The sequence below is a fragment of the Wolffia australiana genome, chromosome 13 (assembly GCF_029677425.1).
Source record: "Wolffia australiana isolate 7733 chromosome 13, ASM2967742v1".
Taxonomy (NCBI): domain Eukaryota; kingdom Viridiplantae; phylum Streptophyta; class Magnoliopsida; order Alismatales; family Araceae; genus Wolffia; species Wolffia australiana.
Window position 1 is genome coordinate 9,083,631 of NC_135847.1, and position 19,760 is coordinate 9,103,390.

General features: G+C 38.8%; 2 pseudogenes across 1 annotated transcript; one reads left to right on the forward strand and one right to left on the reverse strand.

Moving 5' to 3' along the window:
• The first annotated feature begins 2,127 nt into the window (after positions 1-2,127).
• Positions 2,128-9,658, forward strand: LOC144711309 (pentatricopeptide repeat-containing protein At2g22410, mitochondrial-like; annotated as a pseudogene). Its single transcript, XR_013583520.1, has 3 exons — positions 2,128-4,352; positions 6,517-6,646; positions 8,826-9,658. The product of XR_013583520.1 is annotated as a pentatricopeptide repeat-containing protein At2g22410, mitochondrial-like (transcript).
• An 8,332-nt stretch (positions 9,659-17,990) lies between these two features.
• On the reverse strand, positions 17,991-18,087 carry LOC144711567 (small nucleolar RNA R71; annotated as a pseudogene).
• Positions 18,088-19,760: the final 1,673 nt, after the last annotated feature.

Sequence of the window (19,760 nt, forward strand, 5' to 3'; positions counted from 1 at the left end):
GACATCGGATTCTGGTATCGGGATGGATGCTAAAATACCAATATCTGGATATCGGATGCTACAGTACCGATATCTGATATCGTGATCCGTCTCGATGTCATCATCCGCCTCCGCCTATGAGGAAGGATGAGGATATCAGATATTGAGTTGGATATCATATTTCGATATCCAACATAGAATGGTTGTAAAAATAAATTTTATTCTTCGTAGATGTTTTGGAGAGGAAATCCGTGAGCCAGCAGGTTAGTAGAGAGCTTTCTGAATATTTTAGTAGCTCGTTTAATACATACAACACAAAATTTTTGTTTTCTTCCATATGGGATAATAGGGTTCGGAGTTTAATATTAAATTCTGAGATGTATATATTATACGAGTCAATAATATAGTAAATATATATTTATTAAATGTAATATATATATATATATATCTATACTACTATAATAGGAATACATGTGCGCTTCTGGCCTCTGATTGGCTGACAAAAGAGTGAGAGAGAAGAGAGAGCGAGAAGCCTTTGTTCGGGAGGTTACGTCGTGCACAAGAGAGAGAAGCATCGAAGGGGATCTAAGCAATGGGAATATGAAAAGAAAAATGGAGGTTATGAACTGCCATATCAAAACAAAAAAGAGCGAAAAACAGTCCCAATGTGTCGCGATCACGGAGTGAAAATAAAAAACCGAGTACGTATTTACCATTATCGGCGAGACGGAATGGAGCCTACCACGGAAGGCGGTCTGATCGACGAGCAGAGGGCTGAAGAAAGATACCAATGCAAAGATCAAGAACAAGAAGAGCACAATCACGGAGATAACCACCGGAAGCGAAAGACCAACGATCAACCGTCGCTTCTTGAAAGACATTCTGAGTTAGCGACTGTTCTTCATCGCCGGCCACCAACAAAAACTCTTTCAGATCAAAGAAGAAGATCACAGAGTAGAGATCAAGATCGAGATCTTCTTCTTCCTTTTCTTCTTCGAGCCTTTAATGGCTGGTGAGAGTGCTCAGATTTTGTTCTCAGTAATTCGATTAAACATACGTTTCATGTTTCATGTTGTATATAGTTCGATCAGAAGTGCAATTTAAATTTAGTTTTCGAGATTTCGATCAGAAGCGCAATTCAAAGTTAGTTTTCGACGATTCGATCGGAAACGCAAATCAAAATTTGTTTTTTATGATTTCGATCACAAGCGCATTTTAATTTCGTTTTCGAGGATTCGATCAAAAGCGCATTTCAATTTTCGTTTTCAACTATTTGTTTTCAACTTTTGAGCAGCCTCTAAAGAATTCAACCACGGTCTTCATCATCCTCAAATCAACCACCGCTTCCTTCTTCTCCCCCACCCATTTTTCCTTGCTCTATCTACAGTTTATGGTTAGCGACGAGACCGCAGCTTTGTAATTGCTCAAGGCTCCTCCTCCGGCACGCTCTCGATTTCTTTATGGATTCAATTTGTTTTCGAATGCGATCAGAGTAGCAATTCAAATTTTGTGTTTGATAATTCGATCAGAGGTGCAATTCAAAATTAGATTCCGAAATTTTGATCAGGCATAATTTAAATTTTGTTTTTGATAATGCTCTTAGAATCGCAATATTAAGTTAGTTTTTGAAGATCCGATCGGACACACAATTCAAATTTCATTTTTAACAATTCGATCAGAAGCGCAATACAAATTTATTTTTTAAAATTTGGATCAGACATAATTTGAATTTCACTTTTGAAAATGCTCTGAGAAGCACAATTTCAAGTTAGTCTTCGAAGATCCGATCGGACACGTAATTCAAATTTCCCTTTTAAGAATTCGATCAGAAGAGCAATTCAAGTTTTGTTTTCGAATGCAATCTGGGTAGCAATTCAAATTTTGTTTCCAATAATTTGATCAGAGGCGCAATTCTAATTTAGTTTCCAAAATTTCAATCGGACATAATTTAAATTTCGTTTTTGAAAATGCTCTCAGAAGAGCAATTTTAAGTTAGTTTTCGAATATCTGATCGGACACAGAATTCAAATTTCCCTTTTAAGAATTCGGTTAGAAGATCAATTCAAATTTAATTTTTGAAATTGCGGGCGTTGCATTAATACTTAAGAATTACTTTTAAGAATTTCGAAATTTCTCTCTACCCCAAGTGAGCATTGAGAGGGGGCCACACTAGTATATATATACAGCAGGTAAGCATAGAAAAGGTGTGAAAGGATTACGGATGACGAATTGGGTTTAAATGGGAGACTATCCGTCATCCTTTTTTGAATGATAGCCAGTAGGGTGCCCGATAACGCTTGCCGGAACGGATGACGGATAGCATCAGTCAAAACTCTATATATACCCTAGATTTTGAATTCAAACCTGGTCCTTCGTCGTTCTTCCGGAGATCGAAGTCATGGAAGATCGCCAAAGATCGTAGCGATTTTTGCGAATGGAGTTGAATCAATCAAGATATTTGATCGTGCGGCTCGATCTAGATGAGAAATCGTGGCCTCCTCGGCATCTCGCTCGATGCCACTTTGCGGAAATTGGGCTCTTACCAAACCCTAACCTCCATTTTCATCGCCGGATTCGCATGTTCTTCGTCTCCGAGGCAGGGATGGAGTCGCACAAGCGTGATTATCACGAATCCTTTGCTCTCCATCTTGGAAAATTGCAGATCGATGCAAGATCTGAAGCAGATCCAAGCTCGCATGGTTATATCGGGAATGATTGAACACAAATTCCCTGCTAGCCGGCTCCTGGCCTTCTGCGCGCTCTCAGATTCCGGCGATTTGATCTACGCCTGCCGAATCTTCTCTCAGATCTCAAACCCCAACGCTTTCATGTGGAATGTCATGATCAGATGCTTCCACTGGCGTAGATCCTCCGCCGAAGCCATTAATCTCTTCCGAGGAATGCTCAGAAAAGACGCCGACGTCGACAACCGGACGTTCGTCTTCGTTTTGAAAGCCTGCGAGTCTCTTTCTCACGGAGAATCCATCCATTGTCTCATCGGCAAGCTAGGGTTTGATCTCGGATTGCTGGTACGCAACGCTCTCATGCACTTCTACCTCAGATTCAGATTCCTTTCGTCTGCCAAGAATTTGTTCTTCTGGAGCACCGAAAGAGACGTGGTTTCTTGGACAACAATGGTTGACGGGCACGCGCAATTAGGGCGTCCTCTCGAGGCTCTGGCGTTCTTCAGAGACATGGTTTCTACCAAAGGTACCGATCCCAACGAGATCACTCTAATCTCTGTTCTGTCATCTTGTTCGAAGACGAAGCTCTTGAATTTGGGGAAATCCGTCCACGGATTTGCTCTAAGGAATGGCATGAATCTCAGCACCAATCTCCTCAACGCTCTGATCGACATGTATGGGAAATCCGGCAGTATCGAGACCGCCAGAAGCATCTTCACCGCGATGGGGAAGAACAAAGACGTCTTCTCCTACACCAGCTTGATCAATGCCTTGGCCAAATCCGCCAACTGTTCGACGAAACTCCCGTAAAGAACGACGTCTCCTGGAGCGCCATGATCGCAGGCTACGCGCAGTCCAACCAACCTGACGCCGCCCTCGATCTCTTCTCCGAGATGCAGTCCTCCGGCGTCGATCCAATCGAAGCCACTCTCGTTAGCGTCCTCTCCGCCTGCGCGCAGTCCGGCCGCCTCGACGCCGGCCGCCGAGCTCGCCGCCTTGTACAATTCAAGCAGCTGCAGCTCACCACGTCCCTCGGCAACGCCTTCATCCACATGTACGCAAAGTGCGGCGCCATCAACGAGGCGGTGGAGCTCTTCTCGGCGATGGAGGAGAGAGATCTCGTCACCTGGAATTCAATTATCCTCGGACACGCCATCCATGGCCGGAGCGAAGACGCGCTGATCCTGTTTGAGAGGATGAAGGTGTCGGGAGAGCGGCCTGACGAAGTCACCTTCGTCGGCGTGCTCGCCGCGTGCGGCCATGGCGGGCTGACCCGAGAAGGAATTCGGCATTTCTCAGAATTGGAAGCTGTCTTCTCTCTGAGGCCTTCCCCGGAGCACTACGCATGCATGGTGGGTCTGCTGGCGAGAGCCGGGCTTCTAGAAGAAGCAGTGGGCGTGATCGACGCGATGCCGGAAGCTTCGGAGAAGGCGGCGTGGGGCGCTCTGCTTCACGGCTGCAGAGTGCACGGGGAGGTGGAATTGGGGAAGAGGGTGGGGAGGAGGCTGCTGGATATGGATAAGAGTGACAGCGGGGTTTACGTGCTCTTGTCCAGTCTTTGTGCAGGTGGTGGAGAGTGGGAGGGGGTGAAGAGGACGAGGACGATGATGAGGGAAGGCGGAGTGAGGAAGACACCGGGCCGGAGCTCGATCGAGGTGGACGGGGAGGTGCACGCGTTCTTCGCTGCAGGCAAGTCTCATGATCTCTCTGGGCCAATTTATGGGGTGTTGAATCTGGTGTATGCAGATCTTGGGTTGGAGGTCTGAGGAATGGGAGGGATGATGAGCTCATAGTCGTTCTGGATGGTGTGATGATGATGATGATATAGTTTCATCATGGTGTCGTTTGCCCTAAGAGAGAAGAGAGAATATGATGATGATGATGTAGCTTCATCATGGTGTTGTTTGCCCTAAGAGAGAAGAGAGAAGGTGATGATGATGATGTAGTTTCATCATGCTGTCGTTTGCCCTAAGAGAGGAGAGAGAATATGATGATGATGATGTAGCTTCGTCATGGTGTTGTTTGCCCTAAGAGAGAAGAGAGAAGGTGATGATGATGATGTAGTTTCATCATGCTGTCGTTTGCCCTAAGAGAGGAGAGAGAATATGATGATGATGATGTAGCTTCGTCATGGTGTTGTTTGCCCTAAGAGAGAAGAGAGAAGATGATGATAATGATGTAGTTTCATCATGCTGTCGTTTGCCCTAAGAGAGAAGAGAATGATGCTGATGATGATGACGATGATGATGTGGTTTCATCATGGTGTCCTTTGCCCTAAGAGAGAAGAGAATGATGATGATGTGGTTTCATCATGGTGTCATTTGCCCTAAGAGAAGAGAGTGATGACGCTAATGATGACGGAGATGATGACGATGATGATGTGGTTTCATCATGGTGTCCTTTGCCCTAAGAGAGAAGAGAATGATGATGATGTGGTTTCATCATGGTGTCATTTGCCCTAAGAGAAGAGAGTGATGATGATGATGATGATGATGACAACGACGATGATGATGTGGTTTCATCATGGTGTCCTTTGCCCTAAGAGAGAAGAGAATGATGATGATGTGGTTTCATCATGGTGTCATTTGCCCTAAGAGAGAAGAAAGCGATGATGATGATGACAATGATGATGTGATTTCATCATGGTGTCCTTTGCCCCAAGATAGAAGAGAGTGACGATGATGATGAGAAACTAATTATTTTAGAATGCACTGTGCTCTTCTAGGGGGTGGGGGAGAAAATCAATTAAATGTGATGATGATGGTGATGGTGATGGTGAGCTATTTGCGATGATGTGTGCTCTTTATGATACAGAGTCATGTAGAGGTGATGATGACCGTGATACTTTGGTTTCATCAGGTATCATGTTCTCTCAGAGAAAGAGGACAACAATCATGATGTTATAGTTTCTCTCGGTTATTGTGTGAACTACGACAATTAGGACCTACAGATGATGGTGATGTGTTTTTGGCTTGATGTCATTTCTTTGAGCAAAAACAGAGGTATGATGATAATGATGAACCAGTTTCTTCAGATTGCAAGAGAAAGAAAAAGTGGGAGAGAGATGAGAATGATGATGATGAATTGGTTTTGGCAGGATTTGTTGTGACATGAGGATAGATTAAGATGATGTTGTAATAGTTTCTTCCCTCACATCTCATGTGAGAGTAATCATGATGAAATGGTCTTAATATGATATGTGTGGTACGAGAGACACAAAGAGAGAGAGAGATATAGAGATACGCTGGATGAACTTGTTTATTCGGGAAGACGTAAGATTATATCTGAGTTGCACTTCAATATTTCCCTCACAAAACATGGAGAATGAGAAACCTGGAGAGGACTTAGTAGATTTGATTGCTAAGTATGTATGCCTTTCGCATTATGTAATCGGACAATAGTTTATTTCACACTAATTATCCAAACCTAAATCTTAATCCAAATAATAAATTACCTCAGGTATGTGTTATGGTTTCAAAAATAAGCCTCAAGTATATTTCATTTTCATGTTTAGACTGTTGTTGACAAATAGCCCCCTCCCGAATAAATATGTTGACTGCTTGCTTCATCATATTAAATCTAGACACTAATGGCAGACCTATCTATGTCAGCAAATCAAGTAATTAGAGGCAATTTTTATTCAATGACTCAATTATGAATCTTGGATACCATAGGTTTGAATGGAGTAAATACACTCCCTCATAAAGAAAGAGAACTCAAAAGAAGGAAACTTATTTAAGTACCTTGGGGGGGATAATACACCATCGTCTATGACGAGGGCACGAGACTGTTTGTGATGGTTTTTGTCTCGTCTTGAGTCCCAGTTTTAATAGCTTCGTCCAAAACCATGCAGCTTTGGCTTCTCTCAGTTCTCAGACCTCTCTGCTCTCACCGCTATTGGCTCTGCTTGTTGAAGGGCTTACTCTCGGGTCTAAGTGTGTTGGAGGGCTTTTCTTGGCTCTTGTCCTAGCAATTACAAAGGAGTGAGTGGTTTCATATCCCACTATCTTGCTTTTTGAGTGAGTTCGTCGGTTTAAGCCCTATATCATTGCAATAATTGTGTGCAAAACTTGGGGAAAATCTTCAAATTCTTACTCCTTCCTGCTGATGTATTTTCATTAGAGTATGCCAATTTTTCTGGAAAGTTTGATATATATATATATATATATATATATATATATATATATATATATATATATATATATATATATATATATATATATATATATATATATATATATATATCTGTGAATTAGGTGTTATGGTAGCACTGATAACTAATGGAAGGATAGGAGTAAAGGGAAATGTTCTAGAATGGAAGATTTCTTTGTCTATGGCTCAAATAATTGGGGACCATATATTCTCATTGAGGAGGCAGTTCTTTGATGATGCAAAGAACCAAGTTTGATGCAATCACACATTTGCATCGAGAAGACTTAGTTACAGAACACAAAATTACACTTCTTTCCATCAAGAACACATAGTTAGAGTACACATATTTACAGTAATTATGTCTTCGGTTGAAAAGTAATTATGTCTTCTGCTGAAAGTTCAATTCTATCATTTGACTTTCTGAATTGGGATAATGCCCTTATTTATCATTATATCAATGATGGACTGTAGTATTTATTTTATGATGGATCTTCCATCTAGATTTTTGATTGGCCTTCCATATAGGCATATTTTGGTAGACACATAAAAAATTAAGATTTAAATGTGCCAAATCATCAGGACTTATGTGAAGTTTGGTATCATCTCAGATATCATTGTATTGAATGAAATGGGGTGTTTCATATTCTTCTTATTTTTTTGAATTGAATCCTCGTATCCTTATTTGAATCCATATAGCGTTGGCTTTCTAAAGCTTAGATTTTTTTATGTCAACTATTTGTTTTCACGTCATTTATTCTCTTCCATTATCTATTTAGAAACAACATTTAAACCTTTTTCATTACTTATTTTATAAAAAATGATCATTCATGCATCATCCTCATGATCATCAGTAACAAAATACGAATGTGACTCCTGCATTTATTTTGCCTTTCAAAGTTTTCATTCCCCTTATTAAATTGCATTATTCTTTGAACTAGATATTATAGATATTGCCTTCACTTGTAATTTTTATCTTGGACATTCAGTCAACTTATTTTGATGTTTTATAGTTTACATAGCATTCATGCATGCATCATCCTCATGATCATCATTAACATAACAAGAACGTGATCCATTATAATGAGCAGAAAGTATGGATGCACCAACATACATCAAACAACCATTTGAATCACCCATGGATGCCAGTGCTGCATCCAAACTTGTGCCTTTAGGAGAAGCAATTACTCATGTAAGAGTCATTGTTAATGCCATTTAGGGCTCCACTTAACACATGGAGAAATATGTTGGCCTTTGGGAAAAAACTAAATGACAAATTAAATAAAATACAAGCCAACTGCCCAATAAGTTGGAGCTCCATGCTTGATATGTTGGAGGGCAAGAGAGCAGTGCTTGACAATATGGCTCTACGGTTCATCTCGACACCGAAGAAGGACTAAAATATTTGTAAGACTAACATGAATTTGTGGGCATCCTTGAATATGGTGTCATGCTTGATGAATATGTGGGCATCCTTGAATATGGTGTCATGCTTGATGAATATGTGGGCATCCTATATCCATTGTGCAATGGTTCAGAATTTGTTTGCTCAACAAATAAAGTATTGATCACTGAGGTCACAACATTAGTCATTGCACTCACAAACCACCTTGTATATGCTTTGTAGAATTCAAGCGAATTACTTCCCTTGGAGTAGAGGGATGAGTTAAAGACAGCATTGGTTGAAATGTGTGTGAAGCTCTGATAACATGCAAATAAGTATGACAATTCATGCTTATTTCATGCATTTTAGAGCATAATTAAGCTAATTTATGCATGTTATCATGCATTTTTAGTAATTTTCACCAAAAACAAACAAATTAACCGAATAACCATTTTCTACATTTAAATGATGATATTTTGGTGTGTTTATGATTTTAGTGAAAAATAGATTTAAAAAGAATTGAATTGGTGATGAATTTCCTGTAAAAAGGAGTTGTAAATCAAAAGATTTTTAATTTTGAATTTTCGGAATTTTTATGGATTTATTGAATATTTTCTAAGTGTTTTCAGGTTAAATTTGCAAAAAGGGGCCCAGTAACTACCAAGCTGACGCGACACGTGCACCTACGTGGCGTGCCATGTAAGCGCATAAGGAGCATAGTTGATGCTGATGGGGCACACATGTGTGCACATGTGTACGTGTATTAGAGGAGCGGGGGGCGCGTGTGTGTGTTAATTTCAAATAGTTAACATATGTCTCACTTTTTATAACCACAATTTTCTTGAAATTTCTCCATATGGGACTAACTCCATTTGCAGCAATGCGAGACGTGGCAACATCAGAGCCATTGGATCAGGATCTCGGAGATAAGCTCACCTCCTCCTTTTTTGTATTTTTATGCAGATCAAAGGGGCACACTGATCGGACGGTCCACAACCGATCCGATCATAAGGGAAGCAAATCCGATGACCAGAAAAGAGCCCGCACTTAAAGATGAGCATCCGACAGCCAAAATCAATCTCGATCTTGATGATCTGACGATACGACGGCTGAGGATCTATCCGGACATCAAAAATCAAGAAAATGGCCAAAAAATTCATAAAAATTCAAAAAAATCCTAAAAAATAGGAAATTGAGGCATTTTAAAAGGGTCATAACTTCTGATTCAGAGGAGTTTGTGGCTGAAATTTTTTTGGTAGTTTCCTCTCTTCCCACTCTTCCAATGGATTGGTGGCCCCTCTAAATAGAGTTGCAGAAGTCCAAAAAATGACTTGTACTCTTTTTGTTTTTCTCCATTTGGGAGACCTTGTGAAACAAAGGTTTTGGAGTGCCAATTTAGGTATTTTCTTCTTTCTAAAGTGACTTCCTTCCCTCTCTTGATCTACCTTCGTGTCTGCTGCAACACACCATGGCACCGGGCGCAATATACGAGCTCATGAAGGGAGATTAATGCTAGGGAGCATCACCAAAGGAAGAGCTAAGTCAACATTTTATTAGGTTTTCATTTCATTTCTTGCATCTTTTCCATCCATTCACGTTTTCTAATCACTTCCACTCCTTGTTATAAGCATTTAAACCCTATGAGTAGGGATTAAAAGCTTATACCATTAATTCTTAATTAGGGTTTTCATTAGAAACCCCTAATTAGGATTTCTTCATCACATCCATTCATTTCTCTCTCCATGATTTTAATACCATCCTAATCTCTGTTATAAGTTCATAATTCATATGAGTAAGAATTAAGAACTTATACATATAAATTAAAATAATTAAAATCACTACATACATCTAGTATCTCTTCTTTCCACGTTCTCTCATCTTAAAATTTTTCTTAGTCATTATTTTTTTCTAAAAATCAATCTTAATCACAAAGCTTTTCTCTGTGTTTCGACCCCTTACTCACCAATTTACTCAGTAATAAGTGAATTAGGGTTAATTATATATTTTATTGCATAAGTGTAGGAATTACACATCGACTAGGTTAACCACTAAATTTCGACTTATCAAGCTCATCCACTATTCGATATTGCTTTAATACAAATTGAGCCTTTGCCAATGATGAATTATAGGATCCTTTTTCAAAATTAGAAATAATGGATCTGTCATGCCACCAGAATGTGTTCACTTGTCTAGGTGGTTTCTTGGAGACTACATCAGCTCCAAACAAGGGCAATGATGATTCTCAAATTGGACAAGTGTTACCTCTATGCTCTAGTTTTTGCAACCAATCCATCATCATAGACCATGCTCAATGACCAGGTAAGAGCTCAATAAGTACCTCAGTATCCTATGAAGAGATGATGAAAATACTCCCTTGAGATGGTGGAAGGAAGTTGGCACATTATAACTCCTTTTTTTTCAATATTGCACTAGAATTTCTTGTCATGACCCCGACAAGTGCACAATGGAACAACTATTCTTTGTTAGTTGAGGCCTCTAACATATCGCAGATCACACCTTGACATAGAGGGCATTGAGATGTTGATAATGTTGTGAGCATGGTTTTGGTATCACGACCAGTACTCAACCTCTAATGACGACACCAATGATGATGATACTTTATGAGTTGGTAAGTTATCCTTGGTTACTTTATTTTATTCAAGAAATTATATTTCCTACTTATAGTAACCATTACTCCATCTAACATATTGACCAAAGGGAACACTCGGAAGAAACTCTATGATTTTGCATTGTGGGCTATGGTTCGGTGCATGAAAATAACTTTCCAATGCAATGGAACCTTGAAATCAATTCAAAATTGATCTCTTGTACGGAATTTGTTCTACCTGTGACATGCTTCTAGGTAGAATTTCTTCAAGCCGTTCACTTGCTTGGCCTCTAAAAATATCCACGTGACTAGGAGAATATTGGATGTCCTCACCATCAAGAAGAACTTGTGGAGTGAGTAGAGAAAACAGAGAAAGAAGGGGGAACAGATATGGCTGGCATGCACACTTAAAATGGGTGCCCCCTATTTAAAATTATTAGAAAATTTTCATAAAAATCCTTGCTAATATTCCAACATTATTTAATTTCATGTGTGTAAACCTTTAGGCTCCTGAATCAATCTAGTTAATGACTGTAAAGTCTCTATAATATTTATTAACCAACTTTATTAATTAACTGTAAGTTCCTACGCAGGAACGTGGAAACAACTCCAGGCTTACAAGCCCTAGATGACACGAGAAAGAGACACAAAATACTTTTCCAACTTACCACTAACCAGAACCCACGTACCCTTATATAGGGTATTAGTATGGGCTGCATCGTATTGGGCCTATCATAATGGACCATACAATGCATAAGAAAAAATACAAAAAAAAATAACAATAGCGAACACCCCCCCTCAAGCTGGTAGGTAATGTTTCAAACTCCCAGCTTGGATGAGTTGCTGAAAGGTACTTCCAGGTAGACCCTTAGTTAGTAGATCTGCCACTTGTTGAGTGGGGGGTACATACTGTAGCTGGATGGTTCTGATCTATCTTCCCGAATGAAATGCCAGTTGATTTCCACATGCTTTGTCCGATCATTTTGTATGGGATTATGAGAGATATCAATTGCTGATTTGATGTCACAATATATCTTAATTGGTTCAATTTGTTGTATGTCTAAAATAACTTGTATATCTAAAATAACTTGTAGCCATATCCCCTCACATATACCTTTTTTCAATGCCATGTATTCAGCCTCTGCACTTGATAAATAAATGACGGGTTGTTTCTTGCTCCTCCGTGTAATCAGATTTCCACCAAGAAATGTACAATATCCTGTAGTAGAACGACGATCAATGAGAGAGCCGCCATAATCTGAGTATGTATACATCTCCAAGTTCATTTCACACCCCTTCTTGGACACTAGCCCATATCGTACAGTACCCTTCAAGTAGGATAACACTCTGTATGCTGCCTGCCAATGCGGTTCTCTAGGACTGTGCATGAACTGACTTAAAAGTCCAACAACAAATGCAATATCTGGCCTTGTATGATTCAGGTAGATAAGTTTTCCAATTAATCTCTGGTATCTCTCCCTGTTTACAAGAGGCGATTCTTCACTTAATTCCAAACTTGTATTAAATTCAAGTGGAGTTGCAGATGGCTTACAAGCACTCATTCCTGTCTCTTAAAACAAGTTATGTACTTTCAATAAGAGATAAAGATAGCATCTGTTGAGTATGCTACTTCAATACCCAAATAATACCTTACTTTACCGAGTGATTTCACTTCAAACACTTCAGCTAGTCCATTACCCAAAGATTCTATTTATTCCACATCATCACCTGTAATGATTATATCGTCTACGTACACAAGTAGAACCGCAATACAACCAGATAGAGACGGTTTCACAAACAAAGTGTGATCACCATTACCTTGTGTATACCCCATATTCTTTAAGGCTTGAGAAAAGTTCCCGAACCATGCCCTAGGCGACTGCTTGAGTCCATATAAAATCTTCCTCAGCATACAAACTTTATGAATCTACAGTTGAGAATAGTAACCTAGAGGAGGCTGCATATAAATTTCTTCATCTAAATCACCATGTAGGAAGGCATTTTTTACATCATACTGGTACAAATTCCAGCCAAAACATGTTGATATTGCAATTAATACACGAACTGTATTCAATTTTGCCACTAGGGAAAATGTCTCATCATAATCAATTCCATAATATTGAGTGTAGCCTTTAGCTACAAGCCTAGCTTTATAACTTTCCACTGAACCATCAGCTCTATAATTTATTGTATACACCCATCGACGCCCAACTTGACGATTTCCTTTTGGAAGATCAATTATCTCCCAGGTTTCTCTCTTAATAAGTGCTTCCATCTCAACGTCCATTGCCTTCTTCCACTCGCCTTCAACTAAGGCTTCTCGCACAGTTTTAGGAATAATAACAGACTATAGATCTATCAAGAATGCTCAAAACTCAGGGGCAGATGATCGTATGTCACAAAATTGGAGAGTGGATACTTTATGCCCTAAGTGCATACCCGCTTTCCCTTCCTCAGTGCAATAGGCCAGCCATCATCATCAACTGGATGTATCATTTCCACGTGATTATTGTCACCTTCAGAAATAGTTTCCTCAACAATAATATTCATTTCAACTTCTGTCGGCAATTCATTTGCAGACACACCATCGTTTGATTCTTTGCCAGTTGGCATCTCATTATTAGCTTCGCCTCCATCTTGCTCTTCAATTACTAAATGATGTGTGATCTCTTGGACAACTTCTTGATGGACAGTTACAGGTCGATTGTGTGAAATCTCTATTTTAAATATATCATTTGGAAGGGATGATTGGTCATCTGATTTGTCTATTTCATTAAATGTTACATCGGTAGATACAAAGAATCTTTTGGACTTGGTATCATATCATTTTTATCCCTTCTTTCCTTTTGAATATCCAACAAAAACACACATTTCACTGCTCTGGGGCTGAGTTTGTCCACCAATCTCTGTTCATGAAAAAATGCTGTACAACCAAAAATCCTGGGCTTCAATTGAGTCCTCAGGTTAACCAGTGGAAAGAATCGTGAAATGATGTCCACATGGCTCTCGTAGTCCGAGATCTTTGATGGGAGATGGTTGATTAAATGCACTGCAGTCAGCACAGCCTCATCCCAGAAATACTTTGGCACATTCTGATGAAGGAGAAGAGTCCTGGGAATATCAACCATGTGAGAAGAGGAGCCCATGTTGGGCATATGTTAGTTGGTTATTGGCCCACTAACAACTCTCTCCCTCTCTCTTTCTCTCTTCTCCCTCTTTATGTATCCTTCTTCTCTTTCTTTCTAACCTAAGGGAAATGAACGTAGCCTAATCAGAGATCGGCACTCTTCCTCTCCTTACCATTCTACATGGTATCAGAGCCCAGGAATCGACCGTGTCTTCCGTCTTCATTCTCTGATCTCTGGCGGTGACTTCCTCTACAGTCGACAGAATCTTCTTCTTCTTGTGGCGTATCACAGCATATCATGGCATTCTTCTATCGCAGTGTATCATGGCGTATCGTGACGCTTTCTATCGCGTGCTTCTATCTTGCGAACTTCCTCTTGCGGCGCCTTCACCTTGCAGTGCCTGCTTCTATCGGACATTCTCTATCACGTGCTTCTATCGGGGTGTTCTCTATCACGTCCTTCTTCATTCTCATTCTGCTGGCAGTTCTCGTGGAGGCTCCGATTCTCGCGAAGCAGTTCTCCTTTGGTCCCGGTTCTCCTTGTCTGGAATTTCTGGCTGTTCTTCTTGTGGAGCAGTTCTCCACGTTCTTGCACTTGTCCGGCCGTTCTTGAAGTTGACCTGTCAGACCTGCATTTCAGATCGGTCCTACCTGCCATTTTTTGAAGCCGACGGTTCTTATTTATCATCGGGCAGTTCCTCTTTATTATTGAGCGACTTCTTGAAGCCGGTGGTTCCTCTTTATCCTCTGAATAGCTGGCGGTTCACCTTTGACCTCTTGTTGATCGTCGGCGGTTCTCCTTTGATATTTTCTTCACCTCTTATTGTTGGAGGCCTCCTTGATCATCGAGAGAGCGTTCTCGATCATTGGCGGCGTCTACTTCTCACCGGTTTACTCTCTCTCTAGAGTTATATTTTCCAGTTGTGTTTCTACCTCTTCTGCAACGTATACTTGCTATATCCCTTTGCGATGGATCCATCCGGGAATTATCCACTGCCTACCTATATGCCTGCACTAGTTAATACCAGACCCATCCATCCCTTTATCTCACAACTGTAGGCGCCATGTTCCATCTTCTCGGGACAGGGCTCAAATTATATCACATGGTTGGCGAGTTTTCATTGATTTTTGCAAATACATCAACACGAGTCCCTTCTAATAAAAGATCCACCGTCGCCTGATGATCCACAGTATGTGCGCTGGATCACGCGTGATCATACGGCTACGACATGGTTATTGAAGATGCTCTCTCCAGATCTCGTCGACTCCTTACAGCTTATATCCCCGACAAAGAAGATATGGGACGAGCTTTTCCAGATGTATGGTCCAAAGAGTAACATCGCCTCTACTATTGACATCTTTGAGAATATGTTTAAACTTCAAGGTTCAGAGGGTTCTCTCAAGACGGTGTATGCTACTCTTCATGGATGTGGCTCTCGGCTGCAAGTCTATCAGCCCTATACGCTGGATCTTGCAGAGCAAAGATGTTATCGAGAAGAGTTACATGTCTCTATATTCCTTAACTCTGTGCCTATTGCCATCAGTATGCAGATACGTGGCTCTATTTTGAATGGTGATAACATGCAAATTAATATACTTAATTACTGAATTATACATTCTATTTATGTGTTTTAATGGTCATATTTGCATGTTATCATGATAAAATACATTGAAATCAGTTAACATGTTGTTTTTCTATTATTTCATATTTTTTATCATTTTTTACATGGAATTTGACATTGTTTCAGTGAAGAAATATGTTTACATGATTTTATTTGCTTGGTTTAAGGTCAGTAAATCATCTCCTGATTTTTCTGAATTTTTCCCATATTTTTATGAATTTTTCTGAATTTTTCTGACCATTGTTTAGGCAAGAAATGATTTTTATTTAATTAAATAATATATTGATTATTTATTTTGCATTTTAAATGCATTTAAAATGAATATCCACGTCATTCGCCCGAAATTCGGGCGAATGAAGGGATATATTAATTAAATAAGAAAGGAGAGAAGAGAGGAGAGAGATAGGAAAAGTCAAATAGAGTGATTAAAAGAGAGAGAGAGAGAAAAGCGGAAATCGACGCCGATCATTGGCGTTTATTTAAAACAATGATTTTTTTCTTTTTCTCTCTCTCTCTTCTAACCAAGCGAAAAAAGCACTATTTGTCCTTTTCTGTTTTCTTAAAAAGCAGCGAAAAAGTGCGGCCGACGCGGACAACGAGGGTGCACGTGTCCCGAAACACGGAAAGCGAGAAAATCAAGCCCAGCCAATAGGAAATTCCGATTTTTTTAGAGAAAATAAAAGAGATCCAACGACCCACATTTGATCTCACTAAAACTGCGATATCTTGAGATCTACAACTCGATTGGGCTGAAATTTTGAGGCAGGTTCGTCTTTTCCTCCTCTACAATCTGGACGGTTGGATCTTTAAATAGAGGTCAGAAAAAAGGCGAAATTCACTTTTGGAGGCTCTCCCCAAGCAATTGGCCAGGAAGGACACAGGAGGCATTCTGGAAGTCGTCAGATCTGGATCTCTTTATCAAATTTGTAAGTTTCTGAATTGTATTTGATCATCTTCTAGAACGATTCGAAAACGCCTTGGCATGGGCGAAATGTACATGCCCTAGATTCATGTTTTGAATGCATCAGCACTTCTTTTTGATTTGGATTCGAGATCTGACGTTTGATAATTAATTCTTAATCATTTTAGGACATTTCTGCTTCATTACATTTTTAATTTAGGGTCGAAATTGGGGCTTTCCCCAATTTCTTCACTTTCTCTCTAGGTTAATTTGATTTGTTTCTCTCTCTAGATTTCGGTTTTTATTGTTTAGGAATTTAATTTAATATATAAAAAACCCAAAAATAAAATTTGAACCGAAAATTCATCCATTTTGAACTCCAATTCAAAAATCACTTTCTTGATTATTAATTTCCCAATTTTAATTCTGAAAATTATTATAAATTTTATTAAATTGGGAAATTAATAATTTATATTTTTATGAGCTTAAAATAATAATAATATTCTTATCTGGAATTATCTGACCGAAATCAAAATTAAGTTTTACTTAATTTTGATTATTTTAAGAATATTATTTAATATTAATTGAATTAAATATTGCAAAATTCAAAATTACTTGACTTGATTCATAAAAATTGTTTGAAAATTCTGAATTTTTGCCTCCTTGCGGATCGACCCCTTGCTTGCTCTATATTCTTATTTAGTAATTAAGGGAATTATAAATTTATTGCATAAGTCTAAAAAGCGCAACGACCACGTAATTTTATGTGATTTTTCGGCTTATCAATTGGCGCCGTTGCCGGGGACGCACGGTTTGAATTTTTAAATTATTCTGTGTGGATTCATTACTCTTTATTTTTTACATTAAGTCTTGGATTGAGCTGAATTTTGCAATTATTTTGTGAATTTTGATGAAATAGTGAAATTGAAAAAAAAAATTCATCATTGCATAATTAATTTTTCTTGTTCATCAAAACTGATTATTTTTTATATTGATGTGTTTAACATTGCATGTTCGGTAGGAGATCTTTAAAACCTCATCTCGTGAATCTTGAAACAGTTAGTAGAACTCCTAGTTTTGATTGTATTTTTGAAAGCTCCGAAGGTGAAAATCAGTATTTTTGTGACTTAATGGAGAATAATCAAAATTTTGGGGTTGAACAAGGTGTTAGAAGAGTGAGGTTGAGAGAATTTTCTGACCCTATAGAGAGTGAAACCTACACTAAAATATCTGCTCCTTTACCAGAAAATGTTAATTTTAGAATTGACCCGAATACGATTAATCAATTGCCTACATTTTATGGAAGATTTAATGAGGAGCCTTATGAGTTTTTGGAAGAGTATAACCAGATTTGTTCTGCTTATAGTTATGCAGGTGTTCCTCAGGAAATTCTCAAACTAAGGTTATTTCAGTTTGCTTTGAAAGATAGGGCAAAAGATTGGTTTAAAGGGGTAGGTCAAGAATTTCAATCTTGGAGTGAAATGCAAGCTTACTTTTTAAAGAGATTCTTTTCTTATGGAAAGACATCTTCAATTAAGAAACATATAAGAGATTTTTGTCAAGGAACTGACACTCTAGGAGAAGCATGGGAGAGATTCATGTCACTCACTAGGAAGTGCCCACATCATGGCATACCATCTCATGAATTGGTTGAAATTTTTTATGGTGGATTGAATGATCAGGAAAGGCATCTAGTGGATATATCTAGTGGAGGAATGTTCCTTGATACCCATGCAGATGAATCCATGAAATTGATGAAAAAATTAGTAGAAGATTGGACATACCGTCAAAGTTTTTCGTACACTAACCGAAGTGCAGGTCCCAAGCGTGGAGGAATCATTGACGTCAAGGCAGTTGAACCGGAGATCAGAATTGATAAGCTAGAAAGAGAAATGAGCAATATTGGTAAAAGAGTTAAAGATATGAGCAATGATATTAAATCTTTTTTGCAGGAGTCTAAAGGAAAGGCGAATGCAAACGAGGGCAACAATTCCACTAACAACCCTTGTTGTTTTTGTTCTAGTGAAGAACATTCTGATGAGGCTTGTCCTATGGTTGAACAGGTTAATGCATTTGGGAGACAAGATGCAGGTCAAAACCAATGGAATGCACGACCTAATCAAAATTGGAGCAAAGGAGGAAACAACAATTTCGCCTCAAAGCAATTCGTCCCGCAACCATATCAGCAAAATTTTCAAAATTTTTCTAAGCCCTTTTACTCTCGTCCTAACAACAATAATGAAAACACTAACTCTACTTTAATGGATTTTATCAGGGAAATGCAGGAAGAGAGAAAAAGCATGCATGAGGAAAGGAAGATGTTGATGCAAACTTTAGAAGAGCACAAGAAGGAAATTGAGATGCTCAAGCGAGGACAAGGGATTCAAGCACAATAACCTGCTCTCAGGATGAAAGGTAAATCAGAAGAAATCCTTCTAAGAGAAGGACATCCAGGTCAACTCCCTACCCAACCTAATATAAATCCTAGAAATATCATGTTGTGTGTAGATAGAAATTTAGAATCATCATGTTGTGTGTCTTCCGAAATTTTAAATGAATCTTGCATTTGTTAAAATAATAATTTTGCATCATGTCATGATTTTACAAATAATATTTTACATGGCTTTGAAGAAGATATGATTAATGATGAACATGTGAGTGTGATTTCAAAATTACGAAGTGGGAAGGTTTTGTTAGATACTCATAAAAAAAATGTAGGATTGTCGGAGCATCAAGATAAAGAAAATGGAGAGATGGAAAATGATCAACAAGATAAGGGTGGCCAGGATGAGGAAAGGCATCCACGAATGGCAGACCCTAATCCACTTGATTATAGACCACCCATTCCATTTCCTAGTGCTTTAAATATATCCAAGCAAAAACCTGAAAATTCTCATTTGCTTGAAATATTTAAAAATGCAACCATCACTATTACACTGACTGAGGCAATACATAATATTCCTTCTTATGCAAAATATGTGAAGGAACTATGTACACCTTCTAGAAAGCAGAAAAGGGCACAACTTTCTGAAAATATCAGTTCAATTTTATTGAATGATATTCCTAGGAAAAGAAGAGATCCGGGTGCTCCTCTCATTAAATGTGAAATAGGAGGCATGGTTTTTAGTAAATCACTTCTTGATTCATGAGCTAGTGTAAACATAATGCCTAAAGCTTTGTATGATAAATTTAAATTTGGTGAGCTTGAACCTATTTTTCTTGAATTACAATTAGCCGATGGTTCAATTAGGCAACCTTATGGAAAATTAGAAGATGTCATAGTAAAAGGGGAGAATTGTAAATTTC